This window comes from Heliangelus exortis, chromosome 1 (assembly GCF_036169615.1).
Source record: "Heliangelus exortis chromosome 1, bHelExo1.hap1, whole genome shotgun sequence".
NCBI lineage: Eukaryota > Metazoa > Chordata > Aves > Apodiformes > Trochilidae > Heliangelus > Heliangelus exortis.
Window position 1 is genome coordinate 50,744,306 of NC_092422.1, and position 21,860 is coordinate 50,766,165.

A 21,860-nucleotide genomic window follows, 5' to 3' on the forward strand; every position below is an offset into this window, starting at 1 on the left:
GTTCCAAGAGTAAGGCAATATAGCTGGTTTGACCCTGTGTTTTTCCTAGCTTATTATTCTGTCTGTTCATATTACCTAGTTTGTATCAAAAGAGTAGGCAAAATATTGGTTGTTTCAACAATCTTCCTTCACCCCAAAAATGCCAAAAGAAAATCAGGGGAGGATCCTAGTCCAACTCCTCCTAGGTTAATTTGGTGTCAGTCAGTTGTGCAGAGGAAGAAGGCGTGAGTGAGTGCAGTGATTGATATTCAGTCAGGGGAAAAAGAACTTGAACATGTTCAGCATAGCTTAGAGAGCAAGCTTATGTTGATTCTATAGCAGCATAGCTGGAACATGCTTATGGCAAGCTGAGGATTTACACTGGAGCTGTAACTTTACATTGTCTAGATGCACATCTTTAGCTGTATGTCTTTAGTTATTTTAAATTATATGAAAATCAAAAGTGCTTTCCAGTGCTTGAATCTTAAGTGTTTCAAGTTCAGATATTTATGTTCCTAATAAAGCTTCTTCTGTAGTAAGTTTTCATCTCTTACGTGTTTAATGAAGGGCGTGATAGAAGGAGCCTAAGGGTGACCATCTTGGGTAACCAATAGAGAAACACAAATGTTTTTAGGATATGATGGAATCTTTTAGAATAGCTGCTTTGGAATCAGATGAATCACAGCCCACAAATGCCTATTTCTCTTCAGTGACTATAAAGAGAGAGGAGGAGTGGAGTGAGTCAGTGGAGTGAGATGAGCTTGTTTATATTTGGTCAAACATATTTCAAGCTAAGTGCATAAGGCTAAAATCCAGAGGCAGCTCAGATCTCCATGGCACCTAGAACATGTTTCTCATATGTTCAGCTACAAAGCTGGGTTGGAGTATACTGCATGCAGCTCTCCTCTGGCTGATGCCTTCATCACCCTTTTCAACTGGAGCTACCCTGTGAAGGACGGTGCCCGTGTACTCTGTTTGCATCCTGATGGGGAATCGGTGTGATCCCAAGATAAAGTCAGGATGCAGACTGGATACATGTTTGGACCCACGTGTTTGGATCTCACAATTTAGACATGGCTTAAATTCCTTCTGCAAGCAGCAGAAGGAGAGAGGGGACTTGGAAGGCCCCCAGAAGCCACCTTAATTTTGGTAAGATCAAGTCCTAACACGTAGCTTGAGTATACACTTGTTTCTGTGGTGTCTTTTGATTTCACATTTCTACCAGCATATCTGGTGAAGGTGGAATTGTCTGTTTTCATGTCTATGCTAAATCAATCTCCAGTTTTCCTAGGTTAGTTAGGTGTTGGGATATCTGGGTGCTCACAAGTTAAAACAATTGAAATCTTGGACTTAGGGTTCTTTCTATAAGCATGTTTTTAAAACCAGAATCAGACCTAGCAGTGTCCTTTTGGAACAGTGTGCCTGCTTCCAGTTGTAAGTTGAATTTTGCCATTACTTAGTTTTTTGTAATTCATAACTATTTCTACTAATACTCCAACCCCAGCAGAGAGAGTGAGAAGAGAGTGAGGTATTTTGCAAAGACTGGCATTAGTGGTATCATGCATGAACAGGTCTAGGTGGCTAGTTTTAAAATCTTGGCAACTGCCTTCACTTTTCTTCATGCTGTCATTCAGACCATAGCTACCAGTTGAATTTTGCTGCTGGTAGCAGTTGTGGGAAGTTACTAAGGGAAGAATCTATTGCTGACAAAAGAACTAGTTTTGAAGTTTTTCTTGTCGTTGCTGAACTTACTAAAATATCACTGTTGCCATCTATGCAAGGCTCAAAATCTTCTTTCTGCTGTACTGAATGTCACGTAGGTTGCTTGGTATTTTCAACGTTAGTGTTACATATATTTCATGCTTCTTGCTAAACTCTCTTTTGAGAAACGGTGTTGTTTCCGGGATTAGGCCTAATTGCCATGATTCAAGAGTAAAGGAGGAAAAACAACTGTGTGGGTTCTGTGTGTTCCAGTTCACTTCTTTATTGCTTCCAAATTAGTCTCCACTTTTCTCCCAAAGTTATATCTACACCCTCCAGAAAATTGTGTGTAATCGTCACTTTTAGCAGGGTTTTATTTGAATTTTTGTTCATTAATTTAGGAGCACTTCAAGCAGAGAAGGTGGCATTTTCTGAGTTGGGAATTTATCTTTATTTGTTATTCTTTGTGTTGGACATCTGAGTTTCTCATCTTCTCCAAGATGATGCCATTTTGCAATTAAATATATAATAGAATTGTATAAACTGGCCTGAAAGTTGAAATATTGGCATGTTTCTTTGTAAGTGATGTGGAAAAAGAATGGGCACAAGGGCACATCTTAATTTGGGATCAGTCACTTTGGAACCCCTCGCTTCCCCAGCGTACAGAACAGGTATTTTTAAAAATCTCTTTTAATTCAGCCCATGAACTCCCACCGTACTTGCTGCACACTGTTCAAACACCATTTTTGAGAAAGATCATAATTTTCTCTTGAGCTTTTTGATGGAGCCTAGCCAAAGGGCTGATGAATGGGATGTGATTTATTTTCAGCATACTTTACTGAGTTGAGGGGCTTCTGATCCCTTGGCAAGGGAGAAGCTAAGATGCAGTAACTCACATGAGAAGGAGCTGTGTGGGTACATGGCAGCTTGTTTTGCATTTGTCGTTTGGGGGCCTCAGGAATGGTCTCTGGGAGCACCTCAACCCTGTTTGACTGCACCTGAAGGTTTGCAGTGGTTGAAGACTGGTGTGTGCTTTGTGAAGCAGTGGTGCTGAAATAGGGTTGTGAGGGCAGTGCTGGACCTTTGAGGGTTGTGTTAGTGATTTGTCTTGGGTTTGTGGGCTTTGGGTTTGGTTTTTTTTTAGGTACTTGCAAGTTTCCTTCCTCTTTAGAAGCAAACTAATGAACCACAAAACTTTCAGCACGTGTCCAGTTGTTGACCAGTTGGTGTGTGCTCTCCCCAGCTTCTCATTCTTCCCTTTAACTTCTACTTGACCAGATCCAGGATTTATTTACTTTTCTCCTGTTGACTGGTGGTGCACGTGATGTTTACTCTCCCCATCTCCTCATCTGGTTTCGCCATCACCCTCTTCCTTATTGTAACCTTCTACTTGACCAAGAACCAGGATTCCCAGACTCCAGCTCTTGCCTCTCTTCTTTCCTTTCCCTCACGTCACTGCCTTTCCCTGTTCTGTCCAGCACTGTGTCACATTTTTGGTCCAGCCAACCCTTCTGACACCCTCTCAGCAGTGCATCTCCAGGGACTGCCCCCTGCATGTCCGTGGGGCACCAGCCACAGGGTCACGAAAGCAACAGGAGAGGTTGTCTTCCTGCTGTCAGCTCCAATGTCTAGCCTCTGGCAGATGGGAGCAGCAGTTACAGGGGAAATCCTGCTAATCTCCTGTAACTTGAGCCCATTACATGCTCAGTCTCACGGTGGGGTTGGTGCCTTTCCAGCCACATAGAGTCAGGCGGCTGGAGGAGGCAGTGGACCCTTGCTTGCTGCAGAACATTTTGAGGTTTGCACAGTCGGGATCGGAAAAATAGTTTCCAAAGATGGTGTGGGTCAGCTGAATTCTAGAAGGTCTTAAATCTTTGTCAAATGGGAAAATATTTTCATAACTATAGCAAACCCCTTAGCCTTGATTTAACAACTACGACAACAAAAAACAGAAATGAAACAAAACAGCTAAAAAACCCATCCCAAAACAATTGAAAAAAGCAAGGGATCAGGACTCTGCCAAATTTCAAGATTACCCCAACGTGGGCGGGGGAGCCACAGTTCCTCTGTGAGTGAGTTCTAAGGGTGGCAGAGCAAGATGTTTTTGTCTAGGCTATCAAAAATAGGCAAACTGCGTTTTGGCATAAAAGTAAATAAATCCTGCAGCAGATGTCCTGCATGGAAAATTTTTGACACTGGCAACTCGATTTTGGCAAAGTCAAAGGAATGTGGAAAATACTGACGAGACTCACCAGGCAACCTTAGTAACAGATGGTGTCACCACCCCTGTCCTGGGGGTCCCCAGAGACCCACCAGAATCAACTATATCGGAATTTTGAGGTTTGTTTTGTTTTGTTTTTTAAAATAGGGCAGAATAGAGCTGAATGGAGGGGGTGATTGAGCAGGGAGCAAGGGTTGGCTGGCAGGAACCTCCTTGGCAGAAGCTCATTTCAGCCATGCCAGAGAGGGAGGGGTTTTCACAAATTGGGTGGGAGATGCTGGAGACCAAAAGAGTTTTTGCTTGGGGGATGGAGGAATAATGAATTTTTGGGAAGCCACGTTTATAATATGCAAAACAGTCCATAGGAAACAATGGGGCTTTGGGACAGAGCTGCCAGTGAACGAGAGCTTTGTTTTCCTCTTGTCTATTCATATTTCTAAACTTTTAGTGGAATTTTAAACAAATTTGCACATTTTTTAATGCAATGGCTTGAATTGCATAAACTGCTGTCTAATGTAGTATTGCACTGCAATCTTTATCCCTTTCTGCATCAAGATGACTTTCAGCTTAAGCTCCTTTTTGTATTTTTCTTAATTGCAACTCTTGTTCACTAATCCTTGGTTGCTTTGCTGTTTTGAAACTTCAGCAAAATTTGTGGGGAAAATCTGATTGACAGCAGCCTTGTGTATCCCCAGAGTATCGAGCTGCCCACAGTTTGACTTGAAAATGGCAACTGGTATCACAGTCCTTATGCCAGAACCTTGATACAAATGAACATCAGTTGTAAGCTAATCAATAAAACTGCAATTTGGATGCTGCTGATGTGATTGGTCTGCCAAGGATATCCAAACACCGTTGTATAGAGGGGGTTTTCATTGAGAAGCGTCCCATACCTGCAGCCCTGAACAACTGGTCTCAAAATTTTGGGAAGACCTTGTGTGTGTGTGGCTGTAAATGCAAATGCTGCACAGTGAGATTATGCAGCATTAACATGAGAATATTACTGCCTGGATCAGAGGGCATTTCAGCTGCGTGTTAAAATAAAAGGATAGATTGTTTGGTTTATGGTGCACAGTTCACCTTTGCAATTAACAGAGCATCGCTGCAGTTCTGCAGTTTGGGAAATGATGTCTGTGCGAGCATTTATGATTAGCAAAAGCTTTGAGAATCCTTGTGCAAGAAATGGTGTTGCTGCCGTTGCGGTGGAGGGGAGTTGTTTGCTTTTGCTGCATGTGTTATTTCATGGAGGTACCGCTTTACCTTGCCAGTAAAACTCCTTCCCTGTGCGAGGGAAATTCCTGGTTCATCAGTATGGATGCATTGTTTTTACACATTAGAAGTGCTGTGTTGCCATGTCAATCACCCCGTTAGGATCAGTTTAAGAGCCGTAGGGCTGACGAAGCTGGGTGTGATTGGCTGCCATATGCTGGGAGGGCTTTGGGAGAAGGAAGGGCTGCAGTCTTTCAGCAACAGAGTTTAGGCTGTGTCTTTGCTTCATCATCTGAGGAAAAATCCACAGATAAGGCATATGGCTTTCTGAGCACCAAGGAAAAAAAAAAAAAAACATTAAAATTAAAAAAATAAATAAATACAGGCTGCTCATCGTTTCATGTGAAAATTACTGACCATGATGAGATGGGAAAGATATGGCTGTTTGTTTATATCAGATGTTCCGCTTCACGTTGGGAATGTGCCGAATAGACAGAGCTAAAAAAGGTAGGAGGATCATGATGTTCTTTTTTTTTTTTCTTTCTTTCTTTCTTTTTTTTTTTTTTTTAATGTTTAAAGAGTTTGCTGCAGTATGTATGCTGCATACTGTATGTGTTGCTCCAGAGAATCAGGGAAACAATTTTTTTTTCCCTCCGGTGAATCCATTCTGTTTGTGTGCAATAGTTAGGTTTTATGGTAAGTTGTTTTCAAAGGGAATTGATTTCCAATGTAAACAGCTCTCTTCAGAAACAGAATGTGAGGGTACGCATATTAAAATAAGACAAGTAAAAAAAGAAATAGGTCAGTGTGTTTCAGAAGTGCTGTTACCCTAATTGGATTTTTAGATGGGTTGCTGTCTGGGACTGCTTCCTAGCTTTAAGAGAGAGAAGGAGTTAACCTGGAAATCTGTGAAGTTTACAGCAGATATGTTTGGAGATTTAGGTGAATTAGTCCGGCTGAGATAAATAATTCCCTATTGGAGACTTTAATTAAAGCTAAGACTGCCTGTCTTAAGACTTGCAGGAGTCACACAGAAAGATTACAATATTTTACCTCTTTATAAAAGTATGGGCGTTTTTGACTGCACTGTGATTCCTTGTGCTTTTGAAGGCAAGTTGGGAGCATTTTTTTACGTTGCATTTTAGCTGAGTGTTTCCCCTGTCCTTTCCAGGTCTTCGTCTCAGCAGCAAAACAGAATCTGTCCACAAAAACAAGGGAAAGAAGGTTAATAATACGTGCTGGGACTATCTGATCTTTATATATTTTTAATGAGAGAACACATAGCTAGCAGAATAATTTAATGAGGAGGCTGGTTTTTAGAGCAATGATTTCACTGAGGCACATCAACTTTCTTGCCAAGGAGGAGCCTCAGGAAGGATTGGAGAAGATTTATGTTAAAGGCTCTGGAGAGAAGGAAAAGGGCTATTTAGGCAGAAGACTGCTAACTTCAAGAAGAATAGAGGAGTTAATTATTGTTCATTTCTTAGTAAGCAAAGTTTACTGTCATATTGCGGGAGGGGTCTGAGGACATCGTCCTCGTCCTGTGACATGGTGAAGCCTCTTAAAGTTCTTTAGACTGTCGTGTGTATTGGTGGTGCTCAGTACCTGTCAGGATCCTGCCCAGTTAGCAACCCAAATTATTATGCTGTCTTCAATTGCATTATGGCAGTATAATTTGTATATATACAGTATATAATTTGTATATATACAGTATATAATGCAGCTTTTCAACTATTTTTTCCCAAGATTAAGAGTTGGTAAAATAGCAAAAAAAGGTTATTCTCTTATTTCTCCTGCGATAGCTATGAGCACTATATAGAGATACTTGTACACAGATAGGATATGGATAAATTAAGTGCTGAGGAGGACCGGAGGTCAATGTCTTAAAGAAATTACGTAAAGGAACCTTTCACTGTCTAGAATAAAGCTTTCAGTGGTGTAATTTTGGGCAAAGTCCTAAGATTTAATTTCCTTCCCCCCCCCCCCCCCCCCCCCAAGAACAAGTTGTGCTGGTTTTGTATTGCATTTAGGCCCTGGTAAACCTACTGCCCCTCCTCTTTTCCAAGGAGAAGTACAGGGCATTGGGATAAAAACTCCCCATGTCACCTACCAGCTCCTTGCAGCCGACTCTGCTCAGAGGAGGTTGATTCAAATTCACCCTTCCCTGGCTAAATACTTGCTCATGACCTGCAGCTAGGCTGTTGGCACATCTTCAGTTTATGAACCAGTTATTTTTAAATGCTGCATTCTTCTAAGTAAAATCAACTCTGTGTCTTCTGAGAATTTCAGACTCTGCTAACAAGTGAAACACACGTCAAGGTATAGAACATTATTATTAAAAATCTATGGAGTATGGATATATGTGTTTATCTAGACCTGTCGGTGCTTAAATGTGGTGTTAAAAGTAAAAATAATCTTTTCCAAACTGTAAAATATGAAATATTTTTTCTTACTTTTGTGAATAAAATGATTTTCATGCGCAGCATCCAGAGAGAACTTTTCAGTCTCATGTTTTAAGACTGTCTCTTCCTTTCAGATAATTCAAGTGGAATTTTTTTCATACCTTTGAGGTAGGCAATTAAGCATAAGGAGGATAATGCATTACAAAGTAAAAATTTACATCCATCACTAAATCTAATAGTTTGTGTCACAGTATTGACAGACAACTAAGTAACAAAGGCATTCAAAATTATTTCCTGCTCATGGAATACTTTCTATAGATAGATGGGTGAGCTTTTGTCTTGGAGGGGAGAGGTGGTAGCAAATACCGTAACTGTATTTGCTTTTGTTACGTAGGTAGTTCATAATAAAAGTATTTTGGACCAGGTTCTGGTAACTCTTTTTGTTTAGTAGTATCTTTTCTTCTTAATTGTTGGGTGGATTTTCATCAGAGCTATTGGTGTGGTTATGTCTTACTGTGTGCAGGCTGTCTGTTTTCAACAAATAATTACTCAGTTTAGAGTTGGTTTCTTTGTTTTCTTAAGGTAGGGTTTACTAGCGAGTTACTTATCCTGAAATACAGTTATTAAAAGCACAGACTATTTATAAAGAGTCTATAAAGTCTTTTTGTAAGCATATATTTTATGAAAATCTAAAATAATTGCATGCTACAATTTTTTTTATTTATTTTTTTTTTTTCTCAGAAAAGTAGCTCTTAATGTTGTGGGATTTCAGGCAGTCAGGTCTGGTAACTCATTTCTGCTGTGAATGAATGTTGTTCATAGTTGCTCACCAATATGTCAGGAATAACCTGTATTGTGTTTATTTGTAAGAAGTTCTGTAAAATGTCCAGTTTTTATTATACTGAGAGATGAGAAATAGACTTAGTGTTGAAATGATTTCACATATGGTTTTAATTTCCTAAATCATTAATTATACACATTGCTAAGATTTCAGTTTCACACAATAGCTATTAGTGATATCTTGTTTTCTAGTGTTACTAGAAATTTCTGACTTTGAGCTTTTTTTTTTTTTTTCACTTTCAGGGAAGGAGCACTCACACTCTCCCTCTTCCCCCCCCCCCCTTTTTTTTTTTTTTTTTTTTTTTTTGAATAAAAACACAATTGCTAAAAAAGTTTTATCAAAAGAGAACAAAACAACTTACTTGAGAATTTGTTAGTATGTTTTCTGTTCAAAACCATTTTCCAGTCTTTGGGAAGCTAATTTGATATGTTTAATCCCGTGTGTTATGGTGTTTGGTGTCAACCAATGCTATGTAACTGGTCTGTAGGCAGGCTGAAATTACAGTCTGAGAAAAATAAAATGCCTTTTAAGAAGGTGTCAGTGCTGCAAATTAGTTCAAATAATAGTAATATTAACTGCTTGACTAATGAAAGTATTCTTACATGACAGTTGTTAGTGGTTGATATACAGAACCCAGAGTCTCATTTTGAAAATGATCTTTTCAGCTGTGTTTGGGGTAGAAGGTGCAGAAGGAGAAAAGTCCTGCAGGCGTTTTCTAGAATTTGCCAACTTCTTAATCTCCCCAGTTTTTATTTTTTTGTTTGCTTTGTTTTTTTCGTTGTACTTTAGTAAGGTAATTAAAACACTGAGCTCTCTCTCTAACAAAACTGGTGATGTAAAGTTTTTTTCTAGTATTTTCGGCACACTAAAAAAGGAAGATTAAATAGAAAACCCTTGTAACTAACACGAAGAAATACTATGTAGGGGACTTTTTGTCCTAGTGGTGAATATTAGAGCTGTTGAGAGCTGCCAGCATGCAGCTTGCTGCTTCTGCAGACCTGTAGGATTCCTGCAGCCTTCAGTCTGGCAAAGGACCTGGTGGGCTTGTGATACCTTAAATTTAGCTGTAGTTGTGATCAACAGAACACACACGTTTGAACTCTTACCCTCCCCCCATTTTTATACCTAGATATATGTCCACAAATGCATGCACACATACCTACATAAAATGTTTTTTCATTTTTATGATTTTTGCTGTACCAAGTAGCTAATAAGGAGAGTAGGAGGGATTTAGTGGTACAGTTGCAGAAAGAAATTAATCCAAAATGGAAACGAATTATTCCTATCAGTCTATTTTTACTCTTTTTTTTTTTTTTTTTTTTTTTTTTTAGTACATTTTAGATCAATAATTTTTTATTAATTTCTGAGTGGGTGATAAACAGCGTTTCAGGAAGGTCTGGGTGTCATACATTGCTGGACTCATAAATAGAGCCAAGGTCAGTCTGGAGGCTCGTGTGGTGTAAGATCTTATCTCCTGCAGACAGTACAGAGCCTCTGACAACAGGAAAACATGGGTAAGGAAAAATACATAAATGTTTTCCCCCTGTCATTTTATAGAAGGAAGCTAAGACTCAATCATAAGTGCCTTCTTCTTCCTTTTTGTGAATTCTGAAGGCAACTTTTCATTGTTTTTTATATGTGATCACTTTTATGCCTAGCAATTTTTTAATTGTTTTTTTTAACCCTATAGAGTTCTCTCCCATCTAGACTGAATACTTTTTTCCTGAGTTTCTGAGGATTTTTGTTGTTTTTATTTTTTTTTTAATTTTTTTCAAATAGTTTGCTACATACTATTCAGCTATACCAAATGGTTCAGTCCCTCTCCCCCCCTCCAGCCCCTAGCTTCCTGAATCTGTCATGATTTTTGCCCTTTGTAGGTATCACAGCAGTGTACTGAACTTGATCCAAAACTAACCTTAAACTGCAAGGTGACAAGATTTCTGTTTATTTTCAAGCATTCAGAAGGATAATTTTTAATTCTGTGTTTCAATGTATTGCCTCTATGCCTTACTGCTCTCCTCTGGCAGCTCTGTGGGACACTCCTCTTGGATACTGAGGTGAGACAAGCACCTGCCTTGTAGGATATCAAAGCCTAGTTTTAGTCCATTTTTATTATTTTTTTGGGGGTATTCCTTTTGCCTTTTGGGACAGTCTGCAGTGCTATTACCAGCAGCTATATGCTTAATTCCAGCCTAGAGCCTCACTGGTTTGTCAGCAAACACATCAAGCTGTGCCTCTGGTGGGATGGGCACTCCTGGCAGCGGCAGACCCTCTGGTGGCATGGGCACTCCTGGCAGGACCAGACCCTCTGTGCTCAGTTAATGCTTCAGGAATCCAGCACTGCCTCACTTTTATTTATTTAGAAGGCTGTGATAACGTGGAGGGGATTTCCCTGGCAGCCCTTTTCACCCGTGGCACAGCATCCCCTGCTATGGGCTCTGACTGCCACCGCAGGGAGACCAACACTGGCTTTCCCACCTTCATCTCCTTGCCCCGTGGCCCAAAATCAGTGGGACCTTGGGGTCAGCTGCTGTAGCTGGCAAAGGGACTTCAGGGGAGGAGGAGGGCAGTGCATGGGCTGCTGATGCTGGGGATTGCAGTGCTGCAGTCCTCATTGGCATGCTGAACACGCACACCGGCAGCACGGCGCGCCGCTCTCCTGGAGCTCCAGAGCTTGTGTTCAGAAACTTTTTTATCCGTGTCTGTTTATTTTTTTTTTTTCTTTTCAGATCACTTAGGTATTTTAGTCCCCCTCCGCTAATCCCGGGATGTGCTTTGGGGCTGGATTGCTTTATTGCCATAAATCCAAGAGGTTGTGGGGAAGCCAAAATAACTCTTTAAGATTTTTTTTTTTTTTTTTTTTTTTGACACAGTGGGGAAGGCACAAAAAGCTTTGAAAGTGTTTGTGCTGATGTGTTTATAAAGCAAGCGTTTTGGTTTGGCTTTTTTCCCTTTTTTTTTTTTTTTGTTTTTTTAAGACCTCATTTGATGCTCATGACTTTGTGTAGTGAGGCCACTTTCAAAGGCTTTGGTGTCCACAGTAGCAGCTCTTTGAAGTGGAAACACCAGCAGGGGAAAAACCAGCAGCTTAATCCTTGGTGTAAAAGGTCCTAAGTGGTAAGAATCCACACCTATATCTCAAGGGGAGAAGCTGGAGAGCAATACCTTGTATTAAATCCTTCTCCTGGACCTGGACCTGGACCTTGCTTGGCGGAGCTGGAAGTGGTTAGATACTTCTGTAGGATGCCAGGGATCCAGTCCCCCTCGTCTTACTTCCCTTCTGTCCTGCCTTCTCTCCCCATGGCAAGGGAGAGAAGGGCAAGGGAACACAGCCTTTTCTGTGGGCAGAAAAGGGCAAGGGAACACGTGTTTCTTGAAGGAATTGCTGGGTTTTTTTTTCCTTCCCAAGTTGTTAAGTCATCCATCTGGAGCACAGAGCAGGTAGCACAGTCACTTGTGTGATCTGCCTGTCCTTGTGATCACGTGTCTGTTCTGTGAGGTCTGTGGCTTTGTGGTGGCCCCTGGTGATGAAGCTGTGTCTTCACATTCTGAATTATCCTTTGGAGGTGGTTGTCTCCCCTTTGGCGTGAGGACAACGAAGGAGATTGTGCTTTTTGGTTGCCAGTGATGCATTTGCATGCCTGAAGATAGGATGAGCAAGTCCCCATCTCCAAAATCTGCTTGTTTGAAACAGGAGTTGAAAGTGTTGAGTTTCTCATGTGAGGGCTTGAGGATCGGTATGTCCCTATGGACCTATAGCCAGCCCTGGCTCAAGATAAGGCTGCTTGTACAGAGCTGCCATCCCAACACAAAGAAGAAAAAAGGATAAGCTGAGAACAGGAATATGTACTTTGCATGGTGCGGGGACAAGCTGTTAGTCTCCAGGAGTGAGAGGCTTTCAGAGGAGGACTTCTCAGCCATGAATGTAGTAGCCATCAGTGATTCTGATGACTGTTTAATTAATCCGACCTTGAGCTGGAAAAGTTATTTTAAATTTGTACCTTCAGTGAGTCACTTGCCATTTAACTTCTAGCTGCCTGGCATATGCAAAGCTGTCTGTTGTATGTTCTGACTGGTAATTCTCCAAGTGTCCCTTGCTTCCTAGTCAAAATTCAGTGGTCCTTACTATCTGTCTGCATGGATGTCATTCTTCCTATTGTTAAAAGCCTCACCGTTGCCTCTTCGTATTTTTTCCACTTTTTGATAGATGGTACTGTTGCTGTTCTCCCTCTCTTTTCAATCTCTGTGGTAATCTCTCTGAGATGGGGGCAATCTGAATTTGATTCCTCTCTGAAGGATTACATGCTACATGACTCCACATAGTAGCATGATTCTTTTCTGGTTTTCTTCAGTATTGCCAAATGTTCTGCTTTCTTTATACTCCATTAATAGCTGAGTATTTTGATGAAGTCTTCATAAAGTTGCCCATAATGTCCACAAGATCTCTTCCTCTGTCTTGTTTGAACCTAGTGTTTTGTGTGTACTGTTCATTACTTTTTGGGTTTTCCCTTCATCTGCATTCTTTTGCCTATCTTTATCATAAAGTCTTATGTCATCCAGTGTACTCATCACAAGATCCTTTCGTAATTCTTCACAGTTGGCTTCAGGTATGACTTTGCAAAAATTTTGTAAACTGCAAGCTATCTTTTATTGCCTATGGTTACGTTGCAAAGCAGAGAAGGACAGCTTGGTTAGTAAAATTCATTATGAAAATTACAGTAGATGATTAGAAGTAAAAGCATACTGGTTTATCATGTGAATTTGTTGGGTTTGAGGGCTTTTGTAGAATTTGTTGACCTTGAATTTCTGATCTGACTTCAGCCTTCATGCCATCTGCAAATGCTTAGCACTTCTAGCTAGCCTTTTTAATTAAATTTCTTTTAACACCCTAAGATTCATGTCATCACAAGAACTAGGTCCCACAAAAATCATCAGCTTACAAAGGTGAGATGTTTCATTTACTTTTATTTTGCTTAACTGTGAGCTTTTAGGATTTGTATTTTATAGCTCTTTTCTACAGCTGCCAGAACTGTGGTCTTTAATAAAAACGGACAGATCCTTGTAAACACACTTGTATGTGATAAGGCTTTATGAAATGCACTTGCTGGTTTCGGGCTTCCAATTAAATGGGTGAGAAGGTAGCTGTGCTGCAGTATGATTGTATAGTGGGCCCTATAACTTCAGGATTCATGCTATAGGCATCAGTATAGGTGATGTGCTTTCTTTTGTTCTTAGAGAGAAGACAGGCTTAGTAGTAATGGTCTGCTTTGGTAAAGATAGCCCCCAATATCTCAACCCTTCTGGCCTCCAGACATCAAAATGTCTGCAGGCTTCACTCAGGGGAATGGTGTTCATCTTTGGAGTGCTTCACTAAAAGGTAAAAATGATTGATAGGATTTTAAAAATGGCAAGGAAGTTTTTACTTTTCTGATTTAAAACTATTAGAGTTTTTATTTGTGTGCCTATATGGACTCCAGTGCACCAATTATGAAATCTAAATTGTGTTGTGCCCTGTGCATCAGCACATTTCTTCTTTAAAATCTGGCTGTCAATGTTTGGCAACAATACAGCACGAAAAAAATTGGGACCTTAAATTGTGGATTTCCGTCCAACTTTCCAAAACCTTAATAATTATATTTTTAAAGAAACAAACACTAATATGTAAACTTAGTGAACTTTGTCCATTAGAAATCCCTAAAATGTAAAACTAGGATACCCCTGCATCTTTTTAGCCTCTCCCTATGCTGTCTTTTTAGACTATAATAGTGGTTTTCCAGTGTTTTTTTGGTAGTGGACAGGCAGTTTGGTTCAGTTGTTATAAAGTGATACCCTGGTTACTGCTGTTTCAGACGATGGGCAGAGGGATAAATGTGGGGAAGGGCCTTTCTAGAGTCTATGCATGGTAATAAAGTAGTGCCTCTGCAAAAGCCAAATATTGGCAATGTATTCCTTGCAGCTCATAAAGTTGGAGAGGGTTACGGTGGGGTGTAATTTTGACTTAGAGAGTTGTTTAATTAGTTTGGGATTTTTTTTTCTGGTCTGGTTTTCATGTTGTATCCTTTGCTTTGCCCTGGAAACATTGAGTGAAACATCCAGTCTCAGGAGCTAGTGTGTGTACTTAGGCTGAAGGTTAGAAGATATAAAAATCTCTTATTTACAAGATGAGCAAATATTGCATTAAAATGAAGAACATTCAACACAGAAATATCTTAATTAATTTTTGAAAAGTTGTTTTTTGGAATAAAAATGTGTGTAAGCATGAGAGCGGTCCACTTTCTATGTTTATAAATGACAGTTCTTAATATCTGTATATTGCTGATGTTATTTACTTGACCAAATCCAAAACATTTTTGTGCTATTTATTGGTTTTGTAACACAGGAAATTTGACATTATCTTTCAGAAACAGTTCTATCTATCAAGGTGACATTTATGCAGGGTTAGAGGAAGCTTCTGAACTGCAGTTTAGCACAGAAGTTGCGCAGTGAAAAACAACTTTGTGTGGCTTTAAATACACATTAGAGACTAAGCTTGAAGTACAACAAATTAATTAAACCTTTGGAAAGGACAAAACTGTCAAGACTTATTATAACCAGACCAAATTTTCTGCTGCATTTTGGGCAGAAAACTCTGCCAAAAGCCAGTTGCTTGTATTCGGTGTCATGAGCATATCGGTTGCTCTGCAAGCGCTGGTTCCGAGCTGGCTGTGTTCAGCAATACTGCCCTGCCCGGCAGGAGGGAGAAAACTCTACAGCTATAGGTAAGCAGAGATAGTAGAAACAGGTCTGGAAAAGTGCTCTGTCAAAACATTTCCCAGGAATCTATTTCTTTTTCACTGAAAAAAACACCACGATTCTCTGTGTCAGTTGGATGAAAGAACTCTTTTTCAACTTCCTAGATGGAAAACGATTTATGATATATTCCTGAAAAATTGTGTGCCTACCCATGATAATGTTTAAGTTACCAGAAAATGATTCAACCATATGAAAAGAAAGCATTGAGGTGGAGTTGCTTCAGCAGTGCTAAAGTAGTTTTCCCCTAATATTTTCAAGGATGCATTGAGAGGCTGGGATTTCCTTTGGGAAATTTTTCAACAAGACTTAGTGAGTAGTGAGACTTTTTCGTTGCTCTCTCTCTCAATATTAAATAATTGAGTTAAAATAGAGGGGAATTTTTTAACTATTTAGGAAAATGTCAAGGTGGGGGCATACCTGGCTCTGAGACCTAAGAGTACTGGACTGACACTGCCTGTCAAGTCAGTGCTGCTGTCTGAATCCATTCCCTTTCCAACTTTGAAGCCAGCAGAAATGAAAAGGAATACTCTGTAAATTGAAGTTTCTTTTATAAGACACTGGTGAATTTGGATATTTTCCTTCCAGAAATCTGGATGTAGTTTATGTCCACTTCTGTTGTTGTAGACAACTGAAATAAGGCACATGGCATAAAAAGTGAGCACGAGTTCATCCAATGTCATTATTGCAGGCTAATAAACTGAGTTTGTTCCTGCCTGTCTTCTCTGGGTTGTTATTTTTTCTCTTTTGTTTTGCTTTGGTTTGTTTTTTAAGTGCTCTGTCTGCTGTTAATTATTTTTAAAAAAAATTTAAAAAAAATGTTCTAAAATGAAACTGGGTTAAAAAGTAACTTGTCAAATGGTAATGAGTAGGGAGCTTTTTCCACTGAGCAAGACATGTTACACAAATTAAAACAACAGATCAATATGACCCATATTCATTGGAACAGTGTTTTTCAATTGGTGCACAAGCAAAAAGGAAACTTAGTAACAGAACTGCATGCCAGACCCAAAATTTATCATCCTCGACATGAGAAAAATGTGTTTTCTCTGGGAGGCAATATCTGCAGACTTTGCTCTTCTTCCAGTTTTAAGTCCATTATTTGCCTCAGGATTAAACAGAAGTTTTCAGGATTTCCAGGAAAGCACAAGTTCACCAGAAACTGCAAGTACTTTGAGAAAAACTCTTCTTTGTTTGTCTCCCATCAGTTGCAAAAACAATTTTAGAAGAAAAGTTCTCTCTTTTGGAGTTTATGGTACCTATTTGACAAGAGAATAACGGTTCACTAAATGCAAATTTATTTTATTCCAGGGAAAATAAATTTCCGTTATGTATTATCAAACACAACACAGGAAGCTTCTGAAGTTTTAAATTGTGGTGGGTTTTTTTTCTTGTTTATTTTTGGCTTCTTTTTGTGTTTGGGTTTTTTGTGGACAAATAAAGGGTGTGCTTTTTGAAAAGTCTTTTACTGTCCTCATCACATAGAGCTTGATTAGATATTTTTCTGTATTTGCCTTGGGGAGCCAAAGATAATCAGGCAGGAAGCAATCTGTATTCAAAACACGAGAAGGCAACCTGCCTTCAGAAGAAACCAAATAACCTGTTGAATGCTACTTCTTTTTTTTCCCCCAGTGCTCTGCCAAAAAAAAAAGTCATTACTGGTTTTTCCTTGACTGGGAAAGGTTTTTGAAAAATGAATTTTAGTGGGAGATACCAGCTTCTCTTGTGTAAAACATTGCTGTATGGATGTTAGCATAAAACATTATTTTAAATAAATAAAAAGAGGTACTTTCTAACAGTATGATATCCCATAGGTGACTTGAAAGTTAGGTTTCTGTTCTGTCTTTTTAACTGCTGCAAGACAGAAAGTATTGTGGCATAGATGCTTAATCTGGATTTGCATTATGTCCTGTGAGATATGTAAGAAGTAAAGCACTTGCATACATTCTGCTTCATGAAGTTTTCTTCAGGTTTGAAGTAAAACTGTTGTTGCATGCATTCTACTAATGAAGAGAGAAAGAGGAGCTGAATCCTTGTGATAAAATGGATGCTGATGAAAGCTCCTTGGGCAGCTCTATGAAAAGTAAAGACACTACTGAGGTGTTTTTCTTGTTCCTCCTGGAAGCACTTTCCAATCGTGATGAGTTGCTGCTTCCAAAATGTGTTTGAGATGGTTCTGAAATGCTCCAGTTCTAGCAGAATGCAATTGGAGTGCCTCTCTTGTGCTCCTTTGGGCATGCTCTTGGGTTTTTCTCCTTCTCCTTTGGATTGTTAAGAAAGCATTGCTTCTGGGAACACTCCTTGGTGATACAGCTTGAGGTGCAGCAGAAGGGATCTTGGTGCTTCTTCCTCTTCTGGTAGGTTTTAAAGATGCTTTCCTCCGAGCTCTGCATTCCCTGGAAGGAAAAGACACATTCTTTCTTCTATTTCAACCCATTCAGGGGTAATAAAAAGATAGTAACAACACAGATTTACTTAAGGGAATTTGTAATCTGTCAGTTTATTTACCCTCTCCATTTGCTGTTTTCAAATTTTTATAAATCTCTGAGGTCCTGAATTGTTTCCCTCCATATCCACATTCGTCTCCCAGGAGTTGAATCTTTTGTGAACAATTGTGAAAACCAGTCAGGCTCCCTCTTGGTATCCTACTTCCCATGCACAGGATGATGAAAGACTTGACAGAACAACACTGGAAAAGGAAGTGGGCAAATCCATGGAAGCATAATCCAAGACCTATTAAATACAAAGACATCAGTCACAGGGTTTTGGAGCCTGGGAGAAGATTAATGAAAATTATCCCACTCTACCTGCCCTGGTTTCACACTCCACTCTAAGCATCTGGTATTGACCACAGTAGAAGGCTGGATATTGAGCAAGATGGACCTTTTGGCTGACCTGCTAAAGTCATCCTTTTTTCTTTGGTGTGCTGTTCTCAGGTAAATTGCAGCTGGAGAAGGCAGCACAGAAAAATGCTGCTATTTTATGTCAGGTTTTTATTTATCTTGGATCTTGTGCAGGGAATCTGTGCTGAATTTAGTGCTGGAGAGGTAGTCGGAGTTAATAGCATTAGGTAGTGCTCTTGCTGCCCTCACCTCAGGAGCTTTGTTTGGATATGCCGTGCAACTTCCCAGACCTGGTAATTTTAGGAGTATTTTATTAATAATGCTATTGGCAGTCTTATTAAACATATTTTCAGCTTGCAGGTTCAACGTAATTTGCATGGAGTCCTTAGTTTATGGAGATTTATCCTGGTCTTTCAGTGTAAAAGGATGCTGTTTGTCACATAAACTCAGTAAGTGTTCTGCCGTCTGGGCTTAGTGCAAAATTGGAGTAGAAAAAAATAGAAAATTGACGACAGCCTGAGCTCTTTTAATTTGTTCTCCTGTGTAACAGCATGTTCGGTCCTCTGGCAGGTGAGAACAGTCATTTGATCACACATTCCCTCCATGCAAGTCTATAAAAATTTCACAGTACATAAGCACACTTTTCTATAAATATTTTTACAGCCGTAAAAAAAAAAATAAAAAAATACAATACATAGCTGCAGCTGGGTGTGAGTAGAAGCTTCTAATGCATTAGGGTACCCTTCCCTGAGGAATTGTGTTTGATTAATAGCTATTATGTGGTGTTCTCTGCCAAAAGCAAAACATTTGTGTCCACAAGAGGCCAAGTGATAACGTCATTGCTGCCGGGGATGATTAACTCTGCTTGCAGGGGTACTGAAACAGAAATTGCTTTTGCCCTCTTGTCAAGGTAGGAGCAGAATTTTGTGTATGAAATTTGTACATCTAGAGAATGAAATGAGTTTTCTTTGGGCTTAGAAACAAGAAGTGTTTATGTTCCAAACTGTGAGAGAAGGTACAGACCAAGAGAGGAGAAAAGGTTAAGTGGACTGGGATGAATATACTTGTTAAAATTATTTTTTAAAAAGTTGCTGGTTGGAGAAAAACTGTTTTCTGCAATTGCATTTTAACTGAGGCATAATGAGCATTAGTTATATCAGCATGACTTCGAAGCACTTTGATGTTAGAAAATACTCTAGTGCACTCCTGTCGTCTACAGACTTTAGGTTCAGCAGAAATGTTTCACAGTCCATTAGCAAAGTAGTACTGTGGATCCCTGAAAAGATCCCAGGCTGTGTATGTTGTGTCACAGCCAGTGGTAAACCTTTCTCCTCACCTGCTTCCCTGGGGACAAAGGGCATTAGTGTTATTATATCATAAAGCCAACTTCAAAGTGAACTGGCAGGTTTTAATAAGAAGCTCATTGCTGTACTGTAAATAGCATGGGACATACTAAAAAGCCTGAACCTGGCACATTAGTGATCTTGACAAGGAGAATATGGCTCATTTAGCAAAACTGATACTTGGAGGGCATTCTCAGTTTACATAAAACAGAGCAGCATTTTCTAACCTGTCCCTGGACTTCTCTCAGCTTACCTGAAATAGTTGGGATCCTCTCTGGGTAAAGTGTTCTCTGAATTACAGTTGGAAAGTGTTCATGTCCGGTTGTATAACAGGCAAAGAGCAACGTTGCAATAGTTATCTGCAGGTCAAGCAAATAAAATAAATAATGGTTCTTTTGTAATTCAGGACACCTTTGACTTCAGCAGAGTTCAGTTTGAATTAATAGAGGAACTGGGATTAGAGTTTTAGTACTTTTGGCTCCTGGACACTTGAGCGAACTAGTGGGCTGCTTCTCTGATAGGGCAGTTCTGGTTTCTTCCTCATTTGAGCAGTACTAGATGGCTTGCTGCAACATGGAAGCTGCTTAACATCTTAACAAAGTGGAAAAAAACCCTCAAAATTATTGAAGAAACATTCACAAGTTTCATTTGAAATTTGTGGAATAAAATGCATTCATCACTCTCTACTGTAACTGTTTTTTCTTAACAACGCTACAGCTGCAGAAAGATTTTGCATTTATATTTGTCATCGTGTTTCAAAGAAGCCTGTCTTGTTTTCTCTGGTTTCTAAAATATAGAGAATATTATTTTTGTGGCTTCACAACAGTTTGGAAAAGAACCAGAAGCTTGATTCTGGTTTAATCCTGTAATATAACCTAACTATACTATAAGAGTATGCAATTACTAAACTCTACTTGTCCAGTCTTACTAGATATCTAAGTAAGATAGATAGGTAGTACCTACCTATCAAAAATGTGTATGTTAGAAACAGATTCAAGAGAAGAATATGAAGCTGGCTTAGTGCTCACTGATGAATGATACCACTGTGTGTTATCGCATCACTTTTTTTTCCTGTTTCCTACTCTGATGGAGTGGGAAAGGCCTATCCACCACATGAAGACGTCTTGCATGTTCTCTCTTTAAGAATGTAATTTCATCAAATATGATGAACAAATGTGCTGTCATAATATTTATCTGTAAAATTACATGTTCATTCATGTTGGCATCTTTTGAAATAAGATCCCCCCTGTATTTGTTACCGGGGGTTTTTGCACACTGGGGCTTAAATTAGTGGGCGATGACTGAGAGTCAGCCTTGCTCTCCAGGGACAGGGAACATGTCCCTTGGGATACAACATCACAATTCCAAGTGCTTGGAACCAGGAGCCTGTCCTGCCACAGGTGGGGAGCCGTGGAGGGGGGGACACAGCAGCCCATGCCCTCACGCCTCATCGTGTCTGCTCCGTGCTCTGCCACGTGTTGGCCACAGGCAGGTGGGCACATCCTGGTTGAGTTGACACTGAGCACTGTATGCTGCTGAGTTGGCTTTTTTCTGCACCTGGGGAGGCGGATCATAAACGGATCCAGCTTTAGCCCAGGATTAAACTGCAGCCTTGCTTTCCTCAGCAGAGAGCCTGAGGGAGGAGGGCAAGAGAAGAGAGTGCGGGGGAGTCGAGGAGATGGGAGGTAGCTGGAAATGAAAGCAATGCTGGAGTCTCCTTGTGGGGTTACGGTGTGCAGCTTCTCTTCACTGTGGAGCCCATGAATGCTATTTGAAGCACAAACAATCAGGGGAAATGACATTTTAAAGGAATGTAACAGTGAGGTTTAGTTGGAAAAACTGAAGAAAAGTCCCACAGTATTTTGGATTGTGTTACTTGTTGGTGTCTCCTAAATGTATGGCTGTGTCCTGGGTGCTTCAGAAGTGGAGTCCACTGTGCAGCTGCAAACAAGAGATTTGACTTAGTGGGTTTTGGATGCTCTTCCCTGGCCTTAAGGCTAAGGGTTCAGTAGCTGTCTGTCCTGTAATACCTGTATTTCCATTGTGAAACTGAAGCATGAATGCAACCTGTCCAAGAAGCTTCATCTTCTCCATTAGACAGATACTACATAATCCATCTTATCTGTCTGATAAGTAAAGCCACTGTACCAAAGCGACCCGTATTCTCTGTATAGCAAAAGCTCTTTTTTTCCAGCTGAGGCATCCAGCTGGTTTGTAACAGGGCAGGGGCTTTTGATTCCTTGCTGCTCCTAAGGATACTGACTGCCTAGTTTTCCTCAGAACAAGAACCATTTTCAAGGGCTCCTAGTGGCCCGGAGCACCATTTTATTTAATAACAATTTTATTATTTAAAAAATAAAATTTTGGTTGTTTTTTTTTAATTTATATGTTTTCCTTTCTCTTCCAAAACCAGCCGTTTCACTCTCCTACCTTCTACTTCCTCTTTCTTTTTCCATCCTTCTCTTGAGCTCTCTCCTAATATCTTGAACTGTAGCTTCCTTGGTTCCTCCCATAGTTTGTTTTGGATTTTTT

At 39.9% G+C, this 21,860-nt stretch overlaps 1 protein-coding gene and 1 long non-coding RNA gene across 20 annotated transcripts in view; one reads left to right on the forward strand and one right to left on the reverse strand.

Moving 5' to 3' along the window:
- The window catches only part of MBNL2 (muscleblind like splicing regulator 2), a 109,088-nt gene that overhangs the window by 11,570 nt on the left and 75,658 nt on the right, over window positions 1–21,860 (forward strand). For 3 of the 19 annotated variants that reach the window (XM_071742040.1, XM_071742086.1, XM_071742160.1), the window contains exon 1: window positions 931–5,617. The exons of 15 other annotated variants lie outside the window; for them this stretch is intronic. The gene's annotated coding sequence lies outside the window, so the exon portion shown is untranslated. Of the gene's footprint in view, window positions 1–930; window positions 5,618–18,789; window positions 18,896–21,860 lie in introns of those variants that run through there. One more of the 19 variants, XM_071742048.1, reaches the window with a different exon arrangement.
- Window positions 16,655–19,642, reverse strand: LOC139795334 (uncharacterized). Its single transcript, XR_011725450.1, has 3 exons — window positions 19,582–19,642; window positions 17,651–17,875; window positions 16,655–17,538 (listed from the first exon to the last, which is right to left on the reverse strand). It is a non-coding gene; the product is annotated as an uncharacterized lncRNA (long non-coding RNA).